The sequence below is a fragment of the Chlorocebus sabaeus genome, chromosome 13 (genome assembly GCF_047675955.1).
Source record: "Chlorocebus sabaeus isolate Y175 chromosome 13, mChlSab1.0.hap1, whole genome shotgun sequence".
In the NCBI taxonomy this organism is placed as follows: domain Eukaryota; kingdom Metazoa; phylum Chordata; class Mammalia; order Primates; family Cercopithecidae; genus Chlorocebus; species Chlorocebus sabaeus.
Window position 1 is genome coordinate 23,203,242 of NC_132916.1, and position 23,979 is coordinate 23,227,220.

General features: G+C 38.0%; 1 protein-coding gene across 4 annotated transcripts in view; it reads right to left on the minus strand.

Annotated features, from left to right (window-relative positions):
* The window catches only part of FBXL4 (F-box and leucine rich repeat protein 4), a 77,311-nt gene that overhangs the window by 50,840 nt on the left and 2,492 nt on the right, over positions 1-23,979 (minus strand). The window contains exon 2 of one of the 4 annotated variants that reach the window (XM_038001098.2): positions 7,596-7,911. The exons of 2 other annotated variants lie outside the window; for them this stretch is intronic. The gene's annotated coding sequence lies outside the window, so the exon portion shown is untranslated. Of the gene's footprint in view, positions 1-1,465; positions 2,375-7,595; positions 7,912-23,979 lie in introns of those variants that run through there. One more of the 4 variants, XM_073022361.1, reaches the window with a different exon arrangement.

The window sequence follows — 23,979 nt, forward strand, 5'->3', positions numbered from 1 at the left end:
CAAAATAATTTTAAATTGTACAACAGCATCCCTTTGCGACTCATTCCCAGACAGATCCAAACACACTGAAATGCTTAAAAATATAAACACTGAAACGCTACTTAAAGAACTGAACTTGAAACAAGTGCAGAGAATCCACAGTTATAAGAAACTAAGAAGAAAGTCAGCTGGGCATGGTGGCTTACACCTGTAATCCCAGCACTTTGAGAGGCCGAGGCAGGTGGATCACCTTAGGTCGGGAGTTTGAGACCAGCCTGACGAAAATGGAGAAACCCCGTCTCTACTGAAAATACAAAATTAGCCAGGCATGGTGGCACATGCCTGTAATTCCAGCTACTCAGGAGGGTAAGGCAGGAGAATTGCTTGAACCCGGGCAGTGGAGGTTGCAGTGAGCCAAGATCGCGCTATTGCACTCCAGCCTAGACAACAACAGCAAAACTCTGTCTCAAAATAAAAAAGGTCAATGAGCAGAAAAAAGAAAGTCAATGAGCAGAGGTGAGGGGCTCAAGCTAATATGACTCATGGAACCAGTTGCAGGCCATAATGGTTACAAGGGGGCTCCCTAACACCCAATGAGAGACGTTATTTCAAGACACCGGTCACAGTTGGAAGGACCTTCATAAAGCCAAAACTCTGAAAGGATCACCCTATCCATGAAACCAGGACTATAAAAAGTTAGCTCACTGGCGAGGAAGCCCAAGTAGGCATGACATCAACCAAGGCAATGGGGGGAAAGTCACCAGAGGAAATCAGAACCATATTAGGCATGAACCACACACAGAGTGTGGGACTAAATTCACACAACCTTCATGGTTTAGAATCCCACCCTATCCTCATGCTAAAAACTGAAAAAAGAAAAGTAGTCCTGAACTGGTGAAACGTTAGGACCTGATAAGAGCAAATGTGAAAACTCTTTGCAGGAATGCTTCCAAAGCACAGAACAGACTAAACCTTTACTAATGATGCATCACAGTAATAAGTTACCGACCAGAATAGAAAATGAACCATGATGAGAGATAGTCAGTGGACTCACCAAATAGAGGGATTTACAGCACAAGAACAAGAAATAACGGAATAACCAGAATAAGACTTTTTCTAAAGAAGGGCAACAAAGCATATATTAAAATAAATAGGCTGGGCATGATAGCTCATGCCTGTAATTCCAACACTTTGGTAGGCCAAGGTGGGAGAATCACTTGAGCCCAGCGGGGTGGAAGTTGCAGTGAGCCAGGATTGCACCACTGCACTCCAGCCTGGGTGACAAAGCCAGACCCTGTCTCAAACAAACAAACAAATAAATAAATAAGGTGTTTCTGTAGCATACACTTATTGGATGTATTCATGAGTCAATGAACCAGATTCACCTCAGGACATATTATACCAAATACTGAAGTATGTCATGTTATAATTGGGGGAAAAAATAACTACCTGTTATATTACTTCTTTATTCAAACATTTCACCTACCACGAAAAATATATATTTAAGGCTGAGGCTGGAGGATCACTTGAGCCCAGAAGTTCAAGGCTGTAGTGAGTCATGATCGTGTCACTGCACTTCAGCCTGGGCCACAGAGCAAGACCCTGTCTCAAAAACAAACAAACAGACAACTTTTTGCAACTCAAGTCTCAATCCTTAACACAAAAATTTGAAATGGCACAAATCTTTCTTTTACCACATACACTTTATTTCAAAATAGGGCTGCAGATAAATTAAGAATCATTTTTCAAAGAAGTTACTTGAGTCTCCTCTTTTCAAAAAGAAAAAGAATTAACAAATAAGTTAAAATGCAAAAATAAAATTTAGGAAATAAAGAACAACATATAACACATATTCAAATCAATTGACAAATCAGCTAATTTGGAAGACTATGGATTTGTTATTCCTGGAAACCATCAAAGGAAGGACAGAAAACCATCTGCCACAGTGGATGGATAAGTTGACTGCTTAATCTTTGGACATCATGCCTCACTCCACAGTCTATAAATTGCTTCAACTAAGCTCCTCCCACTTTCTTTATAAAACTGTGTTTATCAAAAAGTAAAACAGTTTTTTAAAACCAAAGAAATATCTGCAAAATAAGATATCATCATTCATGTGAATTTTCACAAGCATTTTTGGCAAAAAGATTTTAGACAAATTGTGAAAGTCATATTCTGTTTGACATACCAAGCCACAAACTTTGAAACTGTTTCCCAGCTTTTACCATTGTAGATTATAAGATAATATCAAAAGCAGCAAGACTGTCATATGGGCAATATTATATTTAAGTTGTGTTAAAGTTAAGCAAAATTTTGCATTGAGGCAACATATGTAAAAGTGAGTTATAAACTGTAAATATATGTGTTATATGTTCAAACTTCTTCAATATAGAAATGTAAAATGGATGCTTTAGTTTTTTCCAACTATGGATAAAAATAATATTTAATGCTAATTTTTTCAGGAAATAAAGTTAAAAATGGCAAAAGAAATTTTTAAAGGAAGGAAATGCAGTGTATGATACACTGAAAAAGCAAATATATTTATTCTTTTTCCAGCAGTGCTATTCGGAAAATGTTATAGAAGTTAAAACCTGTTTTTGAAAATAAGCAAGGCATAGAAATAAAAAAGACAAATGCACAAACCCATTGCTAACGTCCTTCATTGATTCTAAACTCCTTTCCAATCTACTAAGATGACACATAAAAGTGTTTTAGGGGTGGGGAAGAACATATGGAGAAGAAAGGATAGCTCTCTCTACTTTTCCCTGGGAAATGAAGCTGAAAAAGGGAATGAAGCCATTGTCTCAGGACTCATGTGGGGAGCAACGACCAATGCAGAAGTCCAAATTGTCCAGGCGCTGTCTGGACTTCTGCCAAGGCATGGAGGCAATTTGTGGTAACCAATGAATATCCCAGTGGGCAATGAACCAAGTGTAAAAGATACAATAACTCTATTTTATGAGGAGAATGGGATTCAAAGATAAAATTATTTTTCCCACCTGGTGCAAATAAATAAATATTAGTCAGGAACACTTTAATTTGTCCAAAAGAGTGATTATAAAATGGACCTTCCGGGAGACATTCTCTTTTCTTGTTCATTCAAAAAGCTATTTTAATTTTAAAGACTCACAACATATAAAAATATTATTTTCCATTTAGAATAAGTCAGAATTAGGATGATCTTCAATTCATTTGTTGCTTAATTCAATCACTGATAAACAATGACTATAAGTGAGAAATTCTCTACACTGAACATTTATACTAGCACAATCAAGGAATACCAAAACAACAGCCATTTTAACTTGTATCATGAGACTTTTGTACTCCTTGGGAAACAACTTGCTTTTATACGACATGATTTTTTTATAATACAACTTAGGTTTCAACCACATCTTCCATATTATAAAATGCTTAACAAAGTTAAATAACACAATTACAGAGAAAGCAGTAACAGTGGAAAAGAGAAATTAAGAAGTATAGACAAGGGAGAACGTATGTTTACTACTGAGATTTGAAGTGAGATGGGGAATCGATGAGGCGGAGAGAAGCAGGATGGCAGGAGCTGCGGAGAAGTGGGCTTGTACTTCAAAGGGAAAAGGAGGAAGGAAAAGGACTGTTAATAAAATAACAAAGGGAGCGATCAGAATGAACTAGAGCCAGGATAGTGTAAAGGCTAGGTTCACAGTGAGATGAAAGAACCTGAAAACAACTTTAAAACTGAAAAGAGGATTCTCAACATATACTAAAGTGAAAAAACATGGAAAAAGACAAAAAGGACAGGCAATAAGGCACAGGCATACATAGAAGGCAAATTGTAACAATATTTACTTGCAAAATTGCCCAGAGACGTGTCAATGAAGTCATAGGGAAAAAAAAAAAAAAAGAGAGTAAGTTTAGACAGCTTTGCTACATAGTACCAAAATGTAATTAGAATGCTCCATGTGGTAATGACTCAAGAAAAAAGGCCGACCCTTAAATGCTTATTATTTCTGAATCCTGCTGAAACCGATCAAGACACACTATTTTGAGGAAGGACTTTTCTGCTTGAATCTAGAAATCAAAACATAGGGGAATGAAAGAAAGCATTAATGGAAAAAGAGGGGAATGATACGTGAATCTGATGCAGCATCTGAAATTCCTATCAGTTCTCTTTCCTGGCCAGCCCCCTCTAGCTTTTATACCAACTTGTGCTCTTATGCCCCCTCTTGCCTCTGGTAACTTCTCAGTCTCCTCCCAGGTTTTCTTCTTCCTAATTCTTCTCATATACACAGAGGTACCATTAAAGGAAGGCTGTCTTTTTGATAACATGATATACAAGAACATTCAATCTAACTTTGAGCCCGCCCTCCACTTCCCTTTCATGTCCACACCCACCACCCTTGCTGTAGACCCATCAGAACCTCCACCATGCCCTTAGCAGCACTCCTGCTTTCATGCCTCAGCATCCTGAAATCTTCAACTAAGGCTGGATGGCTCTGGAATGCCCACTCTCTTCCACTGCTTGGCACTCTCTTACTCAATCTTCAAGGTCAGGTTCATACTTTATCTACCATGCACCTTTCCTCTGCTCTTCTATGTTCATATTATTTGCTATTCCTTACATGCTGAAATATTTCTCTACCTGAATAGACTATGAATCCCTCAAGTTTGGAGAACATGCCTTAATTATAACTATACCCTTAAGGCCTAGCACATGCCAATATATGCTCAATAAACATGTGTTGTTTTACGGAGATTGGAAGAGTAGACGGCATAAGAGAATTAAAATAAATCAGTTTAAAATAAACACAGAAATGAAACCAGCGATTCTTCATGATAAGGCACATGTAAACCAAAAAATGATGCAAGAAATGTTCCATATCTTGATACAGAGAAAAAGAGAGAGGAAATGGGTAATAAAAACTGAAACGCAACAGGCAAGAATCAAATGTATGAACTTCTTTGAAGCCATCCATGAAGGAATAGTACATATATTGAAATTTTACTGTTCAAAGAGAATGAAAAAAGTGGCAACTTCTGTTAGTACAAAAGCAGCTTCTGAATACATAAGAGTCTTGATTCTGGTCACAAAGAAACTCTGATTGAAATTAAAGAAAGATTCATGAAAGAGATGATTAGAGAGGTAAAAGAAAGCTATTTCCTCAAATACAACGATATTTTTGCACTCCAAATCTATGTTAAAGTGGTACGTTGATTATGGAGAACTAGAAAAACTATGGCTGAAACAGAATTTCTTAAAGAGATAACCTACTAGTTAAGAAAAAAGAGACGGAGAATCGCTTGAACCCGGGAGGCAGAAGTTGCAGTGAGCAAAGATTGCACCACTGCACTCCAGCCTGGGCGACAGAGCGAGACTCCATCACAAAAAAAAAAAAAAAAAAAAAAAAAAAGAGAGAGAGAGAGAGAAGAGACAGGCTGTAATATAAGAGCAAAGGTAACAAAACAGGTTAATATTGTTCTGGTATTAGATGGATGTAAAGGAGCAAATGCCAAGCATTGGAAAAACTCCTCTTTTTCTTCATCATAATTATTGATATTCTTTTTTTTTTTTTTAATTTATTATTATTATACTTTAAGTTGTAGGGTACATGTGCACAACGTGCAGGTTTGTTACATATGTATACTTGTGCCATGTTGGTGTGCTGCACCCATCACCTCGTCATTTACATCAGGTATAACTCCCAATGCAATCCCTCCCCCCTCCCCCCTCCCCATGATAGGCCCCGGTGTGTGATGTTCCCCTTCCCGAGTCCAAGTGATCTCATTGTTCAGTTCCCACCTATGAGTGAGAACATAATGAGCTTCTTCACAGAATTGGAAAAAACTGCTTTAAAGTTCATATGGAACCAAAAAAGAGCCCGCATCTCCAAGACAATCCTAAGTCAAAAGAACAAAGCTGGAGGCATCACGCTACCTGACTTCAAACTATACTACAAGGCTACAGTAACCAAAACAGCATGGTACTGATACCAAAACAGAGATATAGACCAATGGAACAGAACAGAGTCCTCAGAAATAATACCACACATCTACAGCCATCTGATCTTTGACAAACCTGAGAGAAACAAGAAATGGGGAAAGGATTCCCTATTTAATAAATGGTGCTGGGAAAATTGGCTAGCCATAAGTAGAAAGCTGAAACTGGATCCCTTCCTTACTCCTTATACGAAAATTAATTCAAGATGGATTAGAGACTTAAATGTTAGACCTAATACCATAAAAATCCTAGAGGAAAACCTAGGTAGTACCATTCAGGACATAGGCATGGGCAAAGACTTCATGTCTAAAACACCAAAAGCAACGGCAGCAAAAGCCAAAATTGACAAATGGGATCTCATTAAACTAAAGAGCTTCTGCACAGCAAAAGAAACTACCATCAGAGTGAACAGGCAACCTACAGAATGGGAGAAAATTTTTGCAATCTACTCATCTGACAAAGGGCTAATATCCAGAACCTACAAAGAACTCAAACAAATTTACAAGAAAAAAACAAACAACCCCATCCAAAAGTGGGCAAAGGATATGAACAGACATTTCTCAAAAGAAGACATTCATACAGCCAACAGACACATGAAAAAATGCTCATCATCACTGGCCATCAGAGAAATGCAACTCAAAACCACAATGAGATACCATCTCACACCAGTTAGAATGGCGATCATTCAAAAGTCAGGAAACAACAGGTGCTGGAGAGGATGTGGAGAAATAGGAACACTTTTACACTGTTGGTGGGATTGTAAACTAGTTCAACCATTATGGAAAACAGTATGGCGATTCCTCAAGGATCTAGAACTAGATGTACCATATGACCCAGCCATCCCATTACTGGGTATATACCCAAAGGATTATAAATTATGCTGCTATAAAGACACATGCACAAGTATGTTTATTGCAGCACTATTCACAATAGCAAAGACTTGGAATCAACCCAAATGTCCATCAGTGACAGATTGGATTAAGAAAATGTGGCACATATACACCATGGAATACTATGCAGCCATAAAAAAGGATGAGTTTGTGTCCTTTGTAGGGACATGGATGCAGCTGGAAACCATCATTCTTAGCAAACTATCACAAGAACAGAAATTATTGATATTCTAATTGTACTAGATTTTAAAAAACTAACACTGAAAAAATGTTATAGTGTCAGCATGGAAATTACTTGGTATGGTATCTTAAGGCTTTATGTGCCTCTCTCTTCCTCTAAATAAATTCTTCCCCAGTTAAACCATTTTTATTGGCCGGGCGCGGTGGCTCAAGCCTGTAATCCCAGCACTTTGGGAGGCCGAGACGGGTGGATCACGAGGTCAGGAGATCGAGACCATCCTGGCTAACCCGGTGAAAACCCGTCTCTACTAAAAAAATACAAAAAACTAGCCGGGTGAGATGGCGGGCGCCTGTAGTCCCAGCTACTCGGGAGGCTGAGGCAGGAGAATGGCGTGAACCCGGGAGGCGGAGATTGCAGTGAGCTGAGATCCGGCCACTGCACTCCAGCCTGGGCCACAGAGCGAGACTCCGTCTCAAAAAAAAAAAAAAAAAAAAAAAAAAAAATTTATTATGACTGTATTTTTTATATCAATAAGGCTCAATGTAGAAAAAATAGGTGGAGTTCTTACCTGAAACATATGGATCAAGAGGAAGACTGGAGACTCCTATCCAGCTTCAAAGCTTCTTGAAAATCCAAGCAAATGAAGCAAATGGAGAAGGCAAGGGAACCAGGCCAGGAAGAAAAATCGAAAAGGAGAGCAAAAATCTTAAAAACCAGAGGTAAATAGTACCACTCTCTTCAAGGAATCAAGGTAGATTTCAAAAATCAAGGAAATGATGCAAAAAGTCTGGAACACAGTAGACTCTGCAAAATCCTCTGCTGAGTTAATGAATAAATGGCAGGAACTAAGCAAGAAGTAACCAAGAAGTCAACTAGGAACGAATCTATTGGAAAACAAGAGATAAGATTCAGAACAAATTTAAACTACGAATTGATAAAGGTTAGTTCTGCAGAATGTATTCTTTCTTTCCTAGAGTTTCTTTAACAAGCATATCTAAACTTCTGAAATATTTCATAATCGATCTTTAGTAGCAAGAAAAGCAGAAAAAGGAATTGAAGAAATCTTTTTTTTTTTTTTTTTAAAGTAGAGCTATAGGATGAGTGGAATGTTTATTTTGTTGTTGTTGTTGTTTTTCTGATATAATGGATCTGGAAACTCTCTTCCTGCCCAAGATGCTATCTCAGAGTGACAAGAAAGGATATGTTTCTAATTACACAGGTACGATGACACAACATAACTTAGAAATACATTCCATTGTTATATTACCTATATATTACCTTTTTCTTCAGGGTTTAATGATGGGTAAGAATAAGCCATCTGAATGAGAAAAACTGTGAATCTGGAATAACCCTAAATCTTTAGCAGATACGCAATGCATATTTAACTGAAACATTAAAAATTGGAGATATCTGGTTGAGGATAAATTTAAGGAACTTACTGAAGAAAGAAAAAATGATATTTTGTTTATTAAAGTCATACTAATTATGTGAATTTACTTTAGCCAAATATTAGCCATATATTTTTGTACATTAACATAGAGAACATTTTACCTAGAAAAAAATACAGTGGATTTACACCCTGCCTAACAAAAATCCAAGGACAATACGTCTGTCATAGCTTGCCATTATAGTTAAAATAGCAACTAACTAAAATGGTTTAATACTGTTAAATTAACTTTAGTATAAAATGCACCCCACTTTAAGCATATAATTTGATGAGTTTTGACAATGACAGAAACCAACATAACCACCACCAAAACCAAAAGACAGAATATTATCCCAGCCTAAAAGGTTCCCTGGTCAATCACCTATCCACAACCTGCGCCAGGCAAAAACTGATCTGCTTTCTGTCACTACAAACCAGATTGTCCTTTATTCCAGAATTATATGAAAGTGAAATAATATAGTATGTATAGTTGACCCTTAAACAACACAGGTTTGAACTGTGTGGGTCCACTTATATGTGCCTTTTCTTCTGTCTCTGCGACCTCCGAGACAGCAAGACTGATCCATCCTCTTCCTCCCTCTCAGCCTATTTAACATGACGACAGTGAGGATGAAGACCTTTATGATGACCCATTTCCACTTAATGAAGAGTAAATATATTTTCTCTTTCTTATGATTTTAATATTTTCTTTCTCTAGCCTATTTCATTTTAAGAGTACAGTATACAATACATATAACATATAAAACATATATTAACCAACTGTATATGTTACCAGTAAGGCTTCCAGTCAACCATAGGGTATTCAGTGGTATTTAAGCTTATGGGGAGTAAAAAATTATAGCTATATCAACAGCATGGGGGATCGGCACCCCTAACCTTCATGTTGTTTGAGGATCAACTGTATTATTTTATATCTAGCTTATTTTATTCAGCCTGTCTTCCAGATGTACCCATGATGCTATGTGTATGAGTAATTCAGTTCCTTTTTATTCTGAATCAAATCCTATTATTATACAGTTGACCCTTCAACAATGTATGGGATTGGGGCACTGACCCCCTGTGCAGTAAAAAATCTGAATATAGGCTGGCATAGAGGCTCATGCCTGTAATCCCAGCACTCTGGGAAGCTGAGGCAGATGGATCACCAGAGGTCAGGAGTTTGAGACCGGCCTGGCCAATATGGAAAAACACTGTCTCTACTAAAAATAAATTTTAAAAAATCTGAGTATAACTTTTGACTTACCCAAAACTTTACTAATAGCCTACTGTCGACCAGAAGACTTACCAATAACATAAACAGTTGATTAACATATTTTGTAAGTTATATAATGTATTCTTACTATAAAGTAAGCTAGAGAAAAGGAAGTATTGTTAAGAAAATCATAAGAGAAAATATACTGACTACTCATTAAGTGAAAGCGAATTACCACAAAGGTCTTCAGTCTGATCTTCATGTTGAGTAGGCTGGGTAGGCTGAGGAGGGAGGAGGAAGAAGAGGGGTAGACCTTGCTATTCAGACTACAGAGGTGAAAGTGATGGAGGAGGTATAAAAAGAGGCAGGAGAGGCAGGCACATTTGGTGCAACTTTATGGAAATATACTATAATTTCTGCCTGGCTTTTTGCTTTTTCATTTCTCCAAAAATATTTCTATACAGTACCAATCCTTCTTCTACTGTTTGCTTTAGTTGCAGTGTCCATGTCACAGAAGGGTCCATGTTGTAAAAGAAGTCAAAACCGTCCAGAATAATTGGAACTTTCTGCCAGATTGTCTAATGTCAATTTGTTTTCTGGCACTGCTTCTTTTATGTCTTCTTCCTCGTCATCTGGCACTAATTCAGAAATACTCGTCTCCACCAAGTCGGTTTCTGTTAACTCCTCTGGTGTGGAGTCTATTAGCTCTTGAATTTCTCTAAGATCCGTATTTTGAAACCCTTTATCCTCCTCCCCCTGCACATATATATATATATATATATATATATATATATATATATATATTTTTTTTTTTTTTTTTTTTTTTTTTTTTTTGCCATATCTACAATCTCTTTCATGATTTCCTTGATTGGTTCTGTCATATATCCTGTGAAGTCATGTACACTATCGGTACAGTTTTCTTTAATTTTCTTATTGTTTGAGTCTTGATGGCCTTCACAGTTTTTTCTGTAACAATGGCATATTCATGGTGTCATCCTTCCGAACATACAGGTTCTCTCTGTTGAGGTTCTCATCTACAGAGTTGACAGTTCTTTCCATAGAGTACCATGTATAATAAGCCTTAAAGCTCCTTATGACCCCCTGATCTGCAGGCTGAATTAGGGACATTGCATTTGGGGACAAGTGGAATACTTCGACATCTTCAGTGTTAAACTCGTGGAGTTCTGGGTGGCCAGGGACCTTGTCTGATACCAAAAGATCCTAAAAGCCAGTTCCTTATAGCAAGGTATTAATACCTCCTGACTTCAGGGAGAAAGCATTGATAAAATCAATCAAGAAAAAGAATTCTCACTGTCCAGGCCTTCTTGTTACATAACCAAAAGACTGATAAGTGGCATTTACCTTTTCCATTTAAGGCTGGGGGTTAGTAGCTTTACAAATAAGGGGAGTCTCGATCATAGACGCAGATGCATTTGCACAAAACACCAGAGTTACTCTGTCCCATCCTGCCTTAAATCTTGGTGCTTGCTTTACTTCTTTAATAACAAATGTCTTTTGTGGCTTTTTTTTCCCCAGAATAGGGCACTTTGTCTGCATTTAAAACCTGACTGAGGCTGGGTGCAGTGGCTCATGCCTGTAATCCCAGCACTTTGGGAGGCCAAGGCAGAAGGATCACTTGAGACCAGGAGTTCAAGACCAGCCTAAGCAACACAGGGAGACCCTGCCTCTACAAAAATAAAAAATAAAAAAATTGCCAAGTGTGGTGGTGTGAACCTGTAATCCTAGCTACCTGGGAGGACTGCTTCCACCTCAGGAGGCTGGGGCTACAGTAAGCTGTGATCATGCCATTGCACTCGAGCCTGGGTGACAGAGCAAGATTCTGTCTCAAAAAAAAAAAAGACAAGACAAGACGGAAGGAAGGTAAGTCAAGAAGGATGGAAGGGACTGGGCGCCAAGATGGCTGAATAGGAACAGCTCCAGCCTCCAGCTCCCAGTGTGAGCGACAGAGAAGATGGGTGATTTCTGCATTTCCAACTGAGGTACCAGGTTCATCTCACTGGGGCACGTCGGACAGTCAGTGCAAGACAGTGGGTGCAGCCCAACGAGTGAGAGCAAAAGCAGGGCGAGGCATCCCCTCACCTGGGAAGCGCAAGGGGGAAGGGAATTCCCTTTCCTAGCCAAGGGAAACCGTGACACACAACACCTGGAAAATCAGGTCACTCCCACCCTAATACTGTGCTTTACCAAGTTCTTAGCAAACGGCACACCAGGAGATTATATCCCACACCTGGCTCAGAGGGTCCCACCCTCATTGCTAGCACAGCAGTCTGAGATCTAACTGCAAGGCAGCACCGAGGCTGGGGGAGTGGCCCCCGCCATTGCTGAAGCTTAAGTAGGTAAACAAATCTGCAGGGAAGCTAGAACTGGGTGGAGCCCACCGCAGCTCAAGGAGGCCTGCCTGCCTCTGTAGACTCCATCTCTGGGGACAGGGCATAGCTAAACAAAAAGCAGCAGAAACCTCTGCATATGTAAATGTCCCTGTCTGACAGCTTTGAAGAGTAGTGATTCTTCCAACACGGAGGCTGAGATCTCAGAACTGACAGACTGCCTGCTCAAATGGGTCCCTGATCCCCGAGTAGCCTAACTGGGAGACATCCCCCACTAGGTGCAGACTGACACCTCACACCTCACACGGATGGGTACACCTCTGAGACGAAGCTTCCGGAGGAACAATCAGACAGCAACACTTGTTGTTCGGCAATATTCTCTCTTCTGCAGCCTCCGCTGCTGATACCCAGGCAAACAGGGTCTGGAGTGGACCTCAAGCAAATTCCAACAGACTTGCAGCCAAGGGGTCCTGACTGTTAGAAGGAAAACTAACAAACAGAAAGGACATCCACACCAAAACCCCATCTGTATGTCACCATCATTAAAGACCAAAGGTAGTTAAAACCACAAAGATGGGGAAAGAGCAGTGCAGAAAAGCTGAAAATTCAAAAAATCAGAGCACCTCTCCCCCTCCAAAGAAACGTAGCTCCTCGCCAGCAAAGGAACAAAGCTGGACGGAGAATGACTTTGACAAGTTGAGAGAAGAAGGCTTCAGTCGATCAAACTTCTCAGAGCTAAAGGAGGAACTACGAACCCAGCGCAAAGAAACTAAAAACCTTGAAAAAAGATTTTACGAATGGATAACAAGAATAACCAATGCAGAGAAGTCCATAAACGACCTGATAGAGATGAAAACCATGACACGAGAAATACGTGACAAATGCACAAGCTTCAGTAACCGACTCGATCAACTGGAAGAAAGAGTATCAGTGATTGAAGATCAAATGAATGAAATAAAGCGAGAAGAGAAGTTAAGAGAAAAAAGAGTAAAAAGAAATGAACAAAGCCTCCAAGAAATATGGGATTATGTGAAAAGACCAAATCTACATCTGATTAGTGTACCTAGAAAGTGACGGGGAGAATGGAACCAAGTTGGAAAACACTCTGCAGGATGTTATCCAGGAGAACTTCCCCAACCTAGCAAGGCAGGCCAACATTCAAATTCAGGAAATACAGAGAATGCCACAAAGATACTCCTCGAGAAGAGCAACTCCAAGACACATAATTGTCAGTCACCAAAGTTGAAATGAAGGAAAAAATGTTAAGGGCAGCCAGAGAGAAAGGTCAGGTTGCCCACAAAGGGAAGCCCATCAGACTAACAGCAGATCTCTCGGCAGAAACTCTATAAGCCAGAAGAGAGTGGGGGTCAATATTCGACATTCTTAAAGAAAAGAATTTTCAGCCCAGAATTTCATATCCAGCCAAACTAAGTTTCATCAGTGAAGGATAAATAAAATCCTTTACAGATAAGCAAATATTGAGAGATTTTGTCACAACCAGGCCTGCCCTACAAGAGCTCCTGAAGGAAACACTAAACATGGAAAGGAACAACCAGTACCAGCCATTGCAAAAACATGCCAAATTGTAAAGACCATCTATGCTAGGAAGAAACTGCATCAACTAACGAGCAAAATAACCAGCTAACATCATAATGACAGGATCAAGTTCACACACAATAATATTAACCTTAAATGTAAATGGGCTAAATGGTCCAATTAAAAGACACAGACTGGCAAATTGGATAAAGAGTCAAGACCCATCAGTTGGCTATATTCAGGAGACCCATCTCACACGCAGAGACACACAGAGGCTCAACATAAAGGGATGGAGGAAGATCTATCAAGCAAATGGAAAGCAGAAAAAGGCAGGGGTTGCAATCCTAGTCTCTGATAAAACAGACTTTAAACCATCAAAGACCAAAAGAGACAAAGAAGGCCATTATATAATGGTAAGGGATCAATTGAACAAGAAGAGCTAACTATCCTAAATATATGTGCACCCAATACAGGAGCACCCAGATTCATAAAGCAAGTCCTTAGAGACTTACAAAGAGACTTAGACTTCCATACCATAATAATGGGAGACTTTAACACCCCACTGTCAACATTAGACAGATCAACGAGACAGAAAGTTAACAAGGATATCCAGGAATTGAACTTAACTCTGCACCAAGCGGACCTAATAGACATCTACAGAACTCTCCACCCCAAATCAACAGAATATACATTCTTCTCAGCACCACATTGCACTTATTCCAAAACTGACCACATAGTTGGAAGTAAAGCACTCCTCAGCAAATGTAAAAGAACAGAAATTATAACAAACTGTCTCTCAGACCACAGTGCCATCAAACTAGAACTCAGGACTAAGAAACTCAATCAAAACCACTCAACTACATGGAAACTGAACAACCTACTCCTGAATGACTACTGGGTACATAACAAAATAAAGGCAGAAATAAAGATGTTCTTTGAAACCAATGAGAACAAAGAAACATCATACCAGAATCTCTGGGTCACATTTAAAGCAGTGTGTGAGGGATATTTATAGCACTAAATGCCCACAAGAGAAAGCAGGAAAGATCTAAAATTGACACCCTAACATCACAATGAAAAGAACTAGAGAAGCAAGAGCAAACACATTCAAAAGCTAGCAGAAGGCAAGAAATAACTAAGATCAGAGCAGAACTGAAGGAGATAGAGACACAAAAAACCCTAAAGATCAACAAAATTGATAGACCACTAGCAAGACTAATAAAGAAGAAAAGAGAGAAGAATCAAATAGACGCAATAAAAAATGATAAAGGGGATATCGCCACCAACCCCACAGAAATACAAACTACCATTAGAGAATACTATAAACACCTCTGCGCAAATATACTAGAAAACCTAGAAGAAATGGACAAATTCCTGGACACATACACTCTCCCAAGACTAAACCAGGAAGAAGTTGAATCCCTGAATAGACCAATAGCAGCCTTTGAAATTGAGGCAATAATTAATAGCCTACCAACGAAAAAAAGTCCAGGACCAGACGGATTCACAGCCGAATTCTACCAGAGGTACAAGGAGGAGCTGGTACCATTCCTTCTGAAACTATTCCAATCAACAGAAAAAGAAAGATTCCTCCCTAACCCATTTTATAAGGCCAACATCATCCTGATACCAAAGCCTGGCAGAGACACAACAAAAAAAGAGAATTTTAGACCAATATTCCTGATGAACATCGATGCAAAAATCCTCAATAAAATACTGGGAAACCGAATCCAGCAGCAAATCAAAAAGCTTTTCCACCATGATCAAGTGGGCTTCATCCCTGGGATGCAAGGCTGGATCAACATACGCAAATCAATAAACGTAATCCAGCATATAAACAGAACCAAAGACAAAAACCACATGACTATCTCAACAGACGCAGAAAAGGCCTTTGACAAAATTCAACAGCCCTTCATGCTAAAAACTCTCAATAAATTTGGTATTGATGGAACATATCTCAAAATAATAAGAGCTATTTATGACAAACCCAATATCATACTGAATGGACAAACACCAGAAGCATTCCCCTTAAAAACTGGCATAAGACAGCGATGCCCTCTCTCACCACTCCTATTCAACATAGTGTTGGAAGTTCTGGTCAGGGAAATCAGGCAATAGAAAGAAATAAAGGGTATTCAGTTAGGAAAGAAGAAGTTAAATTGTCCCTGTTTGCAGATGACATGATGGTATATTTAGAAAACCCCATCGTCTCAGGTGAAAATCTCCCTAAGCTGATAAGCAACTTCAGCAAAGTCTCAGGATACAAAATCAATGTGCAAAAACCACAAGCATTCATATACACCAATAACAGACAAACACGGAGCCAAATCATGAATGAACTCCCATTCACAATAGCTTCAAAGAGAATAAAATACCTAGGAATCCAACTTACAAAGGATGTGAAGGACCCCTTCAAGGACAACTACAAACCACTGCTCAGTGAAATAAAAGAGGACACAAACAAATGGAAGAACATACCATGATCATGGATAGGAAGAATCAATATCGTGAAAATGGCCATACTGCCCAAGGTAATTTATAGATTCAATGCCATCTCCATTAAGCTACCAATGACTTTCTTCACAGAATTGGAAAAAACTAAAGTTAATATGGAAACAAAAAAGAGCCAGCATTGCCAAGAAAATTCTAAGTCAAAAGAACGAAGCTGGAGGCATCACACTACCTGACTTCAAACTGTACTACAAGGCTACAGTAACCAAAACAGCATGGCACTGGTACCAAAACGGAGATATAGATCAATGGAACAGAACAGAGACCTCAGAAATAATACCACACATCTACAACTATCTGATCTTTGACAAACGTGACAAAAACAAGAAATGGGGAAAGGATTCCCTATTTAATAAATGGTGCTGGGAAAATTGGCTAGCCATATGTAGAAAGCTGAAACTGGATCCCTTCCTTACTCCTTATACAAAAATTAATTCAAGATGGATTAGAGACTTAAATGTTAGACCTAAAACCATAAAAACCCTAGAAGAAAACTTAGGCAATACCATTCAGGACATAGGGATAGGCAAAGACTTCATGTCTAAAACACCAAAAGCAATGGCAACAAAAGCCAAAATTGACAAATGGGATCTAATTAAACTAAAGAGCTTCTGCACAGCAAAAGAAACTACTATCAGAGTGAACAGGCAACCTACAGAATGGGAGAAGCAATCTACCCATCTGACATAGTGCTAATATCCAGAACCTACAAAGAACTCAAACAAATTTACAAGAAAAAAACAAACAACCCCTCAAAAAGTGGGCAAAGGATATGAACAGACACTTCTCAAAAGAAGACATTTATGCAGCCAACAGACACATGAAAAAAAGCTCATCATCACTCACCTTCAGAGAAATGCAAATCAAAGCCACAATGAGATACCATCTCACACCAATTAGAATGGGAATCATTAAAAAGTCAGGAAACAACAGGTGCTGGAGAGGATGTGGAGAAATAGGAACACTTTTACACTGTTGGAGGGACTGTAAACTAGTTCAACCATTGTGGAAGACAGTGTGGCGATTCCTCAAGGATCTAGAACTAGAAATACCATTTGACCCAGCCATCCCATTACTGGGTATATACCCAAAGGATTATAAATCATGCTGCTATAAAGACACATGCACACGTATGTTTACTGCAGCACCATTCACAATAGCAAAGACTTGGAACCAACCCAAATGTCCATCAACGACAGACTGGATTAAGAAAATATGGCACATATACACCATGGAATACTATGCAGCCATAAGAAAGGATGAGTTCATGTCCTTTGTAGGGACATGGATGTAGCTGGAAACCATCATTCTCAGCAAACTATTGCAAGAACAGAAAACCAAACACCGCATGTTCTCACTCATAGGTGGGAACTGAACAATGAGATCACTTGGACACAGGAAGGGGAACATCACACACCAGGGCCTTTTGTGGGGTGGGGGGAGCGGGAAGGGATAGCATTAGGAGATATACCTAATGTAAATGATGAGTTAATGGGTACAGCACACCAACATGGCACATGTATACATATGTAACATACCTGCATGTTGTGCACATGTACCCTAGAACATAAAGTATAATTTAAAAAAAAAAAAGGATGGATGGATGGATGGATGGAAGGATGGAAATGAAATGAAATGAAACGAAACAAAACAAAACAAACAAAACAAGAGAAAGAACCCCATTTAAGCAGATAGCCTTTCTCCTCAATTATTTTAATGGTATCTGGGAAATCATCTGCTGCCTCTTGAACAGTAGCAACTGCCTTTCCTGTTATCTTAACATTTGTAAAGTCAAACTTCTTTCTACAATTATCAAACCATCCTTTGCTGGCATTAAATTCTCTAGCTTTAGATCCTTCACCTTCCTTTTGCTTTAAGCTGTCTTACATTAACTTCACTTTCTCTCAGAACATATTAGAGTCTACAAGTATGCCTTTCTTATAGTAATCCTGCACCCACATAAGAGCTGCATTTTCAATATGAGATAAAGTGGTATTTCACAAAAAGTGCAAGGTTTTGCACCTGCTGATGTAACTGTAGCAACAACTACATAAATTCTTTTTTCTTTTTTTACAGTGGTCCTTTTGCTGGATTCATTTGTCTTGAAATGACAGGTAACCATAGCTCCAGACTGCAATCTCTGGTACATAACAAGCAATTCAGTTTTTGCTTGTAATGTCATGACTTCTCTCTGTTTCTTGGAAACACTCCCGGCATTACCAGTGGCACTTTCTAAGAGTCCCATGGTGTTATTCAAATTTTATGGTATTACACTAAGCACAGTGAAAAATACGTGAGAATCACAAGAAATCACTTCTTACTGTAATACATAATTTACTAGAGAGAGAAACTGCTCATGTGTAGATGACTGCTTCACACAGCACTGGAAGTTGAAAGCTGCAATATTTGAGCTCACTGCAATAGCAACTGGAGGTGATTATGAAATTATTACAGTAGTATAGTATGTACTACATCTAATTTTATGCAGTTATGATTTAATACTGAATTTATATTTGTTTACATTTCTCTCAACTGCAAATGGAAGCATGTACATTCTGTAAGTGTGTGACTACCTTTTGATAAATTTTAACTTTTTATAATATATTTGTGTGCTATTCATGGCAGTAAATTATAAAATAGACTAGTATCTGCAAATATTTTATTTATTCATGAAATACTTTGTTTTTATATATATTTCCAGGCTATGCAATCTGCAAGTTTTTTCAAATTGTTATAAACCTCCAAAATTTTTCTATATTTATTGAAAAAAAACTGCATATAAGCAAATACCTTCACAGTTCAAACCCATGTTGTTCAAGGGTCAGCTACATAGGCATATCAATTCAGTTGTTGTGAACCATTTGGGTTGTTTCTAGTACCAAGTTATTTCCAAAGTGGCTGTAGCATTTTACATTCTGACATCAACATATGAGAGTTCCAGTTGCTCCACATCCTCATCAATAGTTAACATGGTCTATCTTCATCCATTCTTGTGGGTGGGTGGTGATACCCTGTGGTTTTAATTTGAACTTCTCAATTGATTAATGACATGGAACATCTTTTCATGTGCATATTTGCCATCTGTATCTTCTTTAGTGCAGTGTCTATTTTCTAATCCATTTTTTTGTTGTTGTTGTTTTCTTATTATGCAGTTGTAAGAGTTCTTTATATGCACTGGATACACATTCTTTGTTAGACGTTTTTGCAAATGTTTTCTCCCAGTCTGTGCTTGCCCTTTCATCTACTTGATAGTATCTTTTTTTCTTTTATGGGATACTTGTACATGTCCTAGCAAACATATTACTGAAGAGCAAGATCAAGTACAGTTTCAAAAGAGTAAACCCTGAGAAAGTATTTCATCTTAGACCGGGGAAGTATTTACTCTTAGGGGAAGACCTGGGAAGAGTTAATTACAAACGAATCAAATTTTAAGATACCAAATTAGATTCTGCAAACATTTCTAGTGGGAATGCAAAATCATATAGCCACTTTGAAAAACAGTTTGGCAGTTTATTATAAAGTTCCATCCACCCTTACCAAACCATCCAGCAATCCCACTCCAAGGTATTTACTCAAGTGTACTGAAAACCTACATTCAACCAAACACCTGTATACAAACGTTTATAGCAGGTTTATTCATAATTGTTCCAACTTGGAAACATCTAAGATGTCCTTGACAGATGAATGGACAGTGTTATATCCATACAATGAGTTACTACTCAGGAAAAAAAAAAAGAAATAACTACCAATCCAGGCAATAATATAGATGAATCTTAAAATGCATTTTGTTAAGTGACAGAGGTCTGATGCAAAAACTACATATTGTATGATTTCATTTATGTGATACTTTGGAAAAGGCAAATAGGAAAGGCAGATAGATCAGTGATTGCCCAGGGTTAAGGGAAGAAAGAGAAATTGACTATAGTAACTACGAAGGAGTCATACAAGGAATTTTTAGGATGATGTAAGTGTTCTGTGTGCTTTTGCTTTCAGTCAAAACAAGTCAAGTTGTAAACCTGATACCCTAGTATTGATGTGTTTATGCACATGCTAGCTTACTTGTCTGTTCTCTTTAAAGATAAGTACTACTTGGCATGTTCTGCCCACTTATTCTGCCCAGGGCAAAGCCTGCTCACACAGCCCCAACCACTCGTCTTGCCTTAGGAAACTACCTGTCTGGAAAAGAGAATAGTGATCTTCATGACATGAAATATTTCAGCCCAGGAACAAGATGGTCAACATAGATCTGCATTTATACGTCTGAATAGAATTAACCATTTTAAAGACAGGGAAACAAGCAATTACAACAAATGGCATTCAATAAAAGCTAATGCCAAAATTAGGACAACAGTTTTTATAAAAAATCATTATTTCATGTTAATTAACAGGTTATAGGATCCATAAAATAAGTACAAACTAACTTAAAAATTTTCTCTAAAATTAAAAGGTGGTGACTGAAATAAATTGAAAATTAAGAGAGACAAATAAATGACCTAGCGCACATATACAAGAAACCTAACATCTGTATAAGATAAAGGCTGAAGCTGATTTAAATTCAAGGAAATTCTAAAGGAAAAAAAAATGGCTCATAACTCTTATTCACATAGAAATAACAAAATAAAATAAAAAATATTCTAGATATGCAAGTATACTTCCCATAACTCTTCCTGAAACTATTACTTAAAAATGTATCCCAGTAAAAAAAAAACAACAGAATTAAATATTTCAAAAATAGGGAAGACATACTATTGAAGTAACCAGTGATCTTATAGTTAAATCTAAGTGATACGATACTGGTAAAATTTTAAAAACTGGTTAGAGAAAAAAAAAAAAAAAACAGAACTACTGATATGTTTTGCATCTGTGTCTGCATGCTGAAATGTAATCCCCAGTGCTGGAAGTGGGGCCTGGAAGGAGGTGTCTAGATCATAGGGGTGGTTTCTAATGGTTTAGCACTATGACCCTAGTGGTGTTCTCATAAGAGTTCTGAAGAGATCTTTTTGTTTCAAACTGTGTAGAGCATCCCCCACTCTTTCTTCCTCCTGCTCCTGCCACATAACACCCTTGCTCCTGCTTTGCCTGCCACAATGATTGCAGTTTCCTGAGGCCTCTGCAAAAGCTTAGTAGAAGCCAGCATCATGCTTCCTGTAAGCCTGTGGAACTGTGAGCCAATTAAACCTCTTTACTTTATAAATTGCCCAGTCTCAGGTATTTCTTTATAGCAATGTGGGAACAGAATAATACAACTATAGAAAAGAAATCAAATCAATGAAACCAAGAATGTAAAGAAGGCAAGAGATCCAGGTCTCAACTTATTAATGGGAAGAATGAGGGCAAAAAAAGAGTCATTTATAGATAGTTTCAGAATTTCCAAACTTGCAGCAGAGGGGGAAAAAATGTTAATATGACTAGGTTAAATTGTCCTATTAAGAGATAAACGCAATTTTGTACAAGGTAACCTTGTGATGGAACCCTTGTATATTTTGACTGCAGTGATGTTCACAGGAAATCTACATAAAATTACTTACGACTAAACAGGCACAGGGATGGGTGCATGTAAAACTGGTGAAATCTGAATAAGGTTGTATCAATGTCAATTTCCTGAGTATAATATTGTACTATAGTTATGCAAGGTGTTACCACAGGTAGAAACGGTGAATACACACAGGATCTACATCTCTCTGTATTATTTCTTAGAACTGTATATGAATCTACAATGATCTTATTTAAAAGTTTTAAAAAATGTAAAACAAACCAAAAAAAAAAAAAAGGACAAACTTCCAGGTCGGGCACGGTGGCTCACACCTACAACCCCAGCACTTTGGGAGGCCAAGGTGGGTGAATCACTTGAGCCCAGGAGTTTGAGACCAGCCTGGGCAACACGGTGAAACCCCATCTCTACAAAAAACACAAAAATTAGCCAGGAATGGTGGTGTGCACCTGCAGTCCCAGCTACTTGGGAGGCTGAGGCAGGAGGATCACTTGAGTCCAGGAGATGGAGGTTGCAGTGAGCCAAAATTACACCATTGCACTCCAGTGTGGGTGACAGAGCAAGATTCTATCTCAAAAAAAAAAAAAAAAAAAAAAAAAAAAGACAAACTTCCAAATTGGAAAGGAGGAAGATTTCAGGGAGAAATAAAAGTCCAGCTCAGTTACATGAATGTTTGATGTTTATGAAAGGCAAGTAAAGCAAAATGGTGTAAAATTACTGAAAATAAACCTATGGGCAAAAAAGCCCTATTAGGTACACACAAAACTGACAGAGAGGCATATAAGACAATGTAGACTCCCAGGCAAAAATCATTAAACAGGGCAAAAAAGACACTTTATATTTTTTAAGATAAAATCCACTAAGAACAATTACACACATTATCTTTAAGGCTGAATTCAACCAAAATCATAATCACAGTAAGTATCTAACATACTTTGCTTACTGATTTGTTGGCTTTGAGAAAACAACAAATTAAGGATATAGTATCTTACAACAAATGTGCCAAGTCAAATAACAGGGAAAGGATAGTTTACCAAAATAAATGTTTTAGGAAAATGTCCAGCAATTTGGAAAAATAAATTTGTGATAGTATGCCATAGCAACCATTTTTAAAAATCTAAATCTATGATAACAGAATGTGTACAAAGAGCATTTTAATAATCTTGGGGTGGAAACCCAGAGGCCATAAAGGAAAACAACAGCAGAACTGGCAACATAAATAATAAAGACCTTTATACAGCAAAAGCCCCAAGAAACACTAAAAAATAGACTACGACAAAATACTAGCATATGGTGAACCAAATCATTAATAGCCACAATATGTAAAGAGCTATTACAAATCAATTAGAAAAGAGGAACATTTCAACAGAAACCTAAGCAAAGGATATGATCATGCAAGTAAAAATGAATACAAATGACCAACAAACATACAGATAGTCAACCCCATCAATAAGCAAAGAAATGCAACACTAAAACAATAAAACAATATTTTTCATCCAAAAAATTACTAAATATAAAAAAATAATCATTTCATCTTAGCAAGTCTCTCAAGTTTCTGCATGTCATATAAGCAGAGGCACTGATGGCCTTTATTTTTCATCTTTTCAGTGGTGTTCACACAGCAAATAGCCTTGGCAGATAAAGAGATGTCTCCCTCTGGTAGAGGGTAGGTTTGTTTACCATGCAGGAAAATAAAGATAATGTCTCCCTCTCTGGCAAAGATCAGACACGTTTATTTGCAGCCCACTATGAAAGATTCAGGTTCCCTAAACTAAGGATTCCTCTCTTGTAACACAACCTACTTCACCTGCTAGTGTCACTGGGCTCTTGTCACATCACCCCGTGGAAATCAGGGCTCCAGCAAATCAGCATAAGATGATCCTCTGGCTACCGTTACTGTTGTGTTTTGTCTGTCAGTCAGGAGTCTCATATTTTCCGCCAGTTTCCATGAAACTGTTAGCTTGCAAGTAGGGTATGATCTCAGGTCCTTGACAATTATTCGCAATGTGATGTGGCAAAAGCAGCATTTTGATAAATTGTCTAAATTTACTCTTACCAACAACTTTTGAGGAGTACTTTGGCAGAGTCTCTCATAATTTAACACTTATGTGTAGCCTCTGACCTAGCAATTCCATATCTTAGGAAATAAACTAACATGCAAATATGACAATATACAGAATAAACACAAAAATGATCCTTGCAGTTCTGTTTGTAATAAATTTGGAAAAATGCCAACAGGGGATTGGCTAAATAACTTTTGGGTTATTCCTACAATGAAATACCAAAAAGACTTACAAAAAAGACAAGATACTATTATATGCACTGATACAGAAGGATTTTCATCCATAAAGTGGAAGCTATAGACAATTATACATGGTACACTGCCATTTATGAAACAAAAGTAGATTTAAATCTATTATTTTTAAA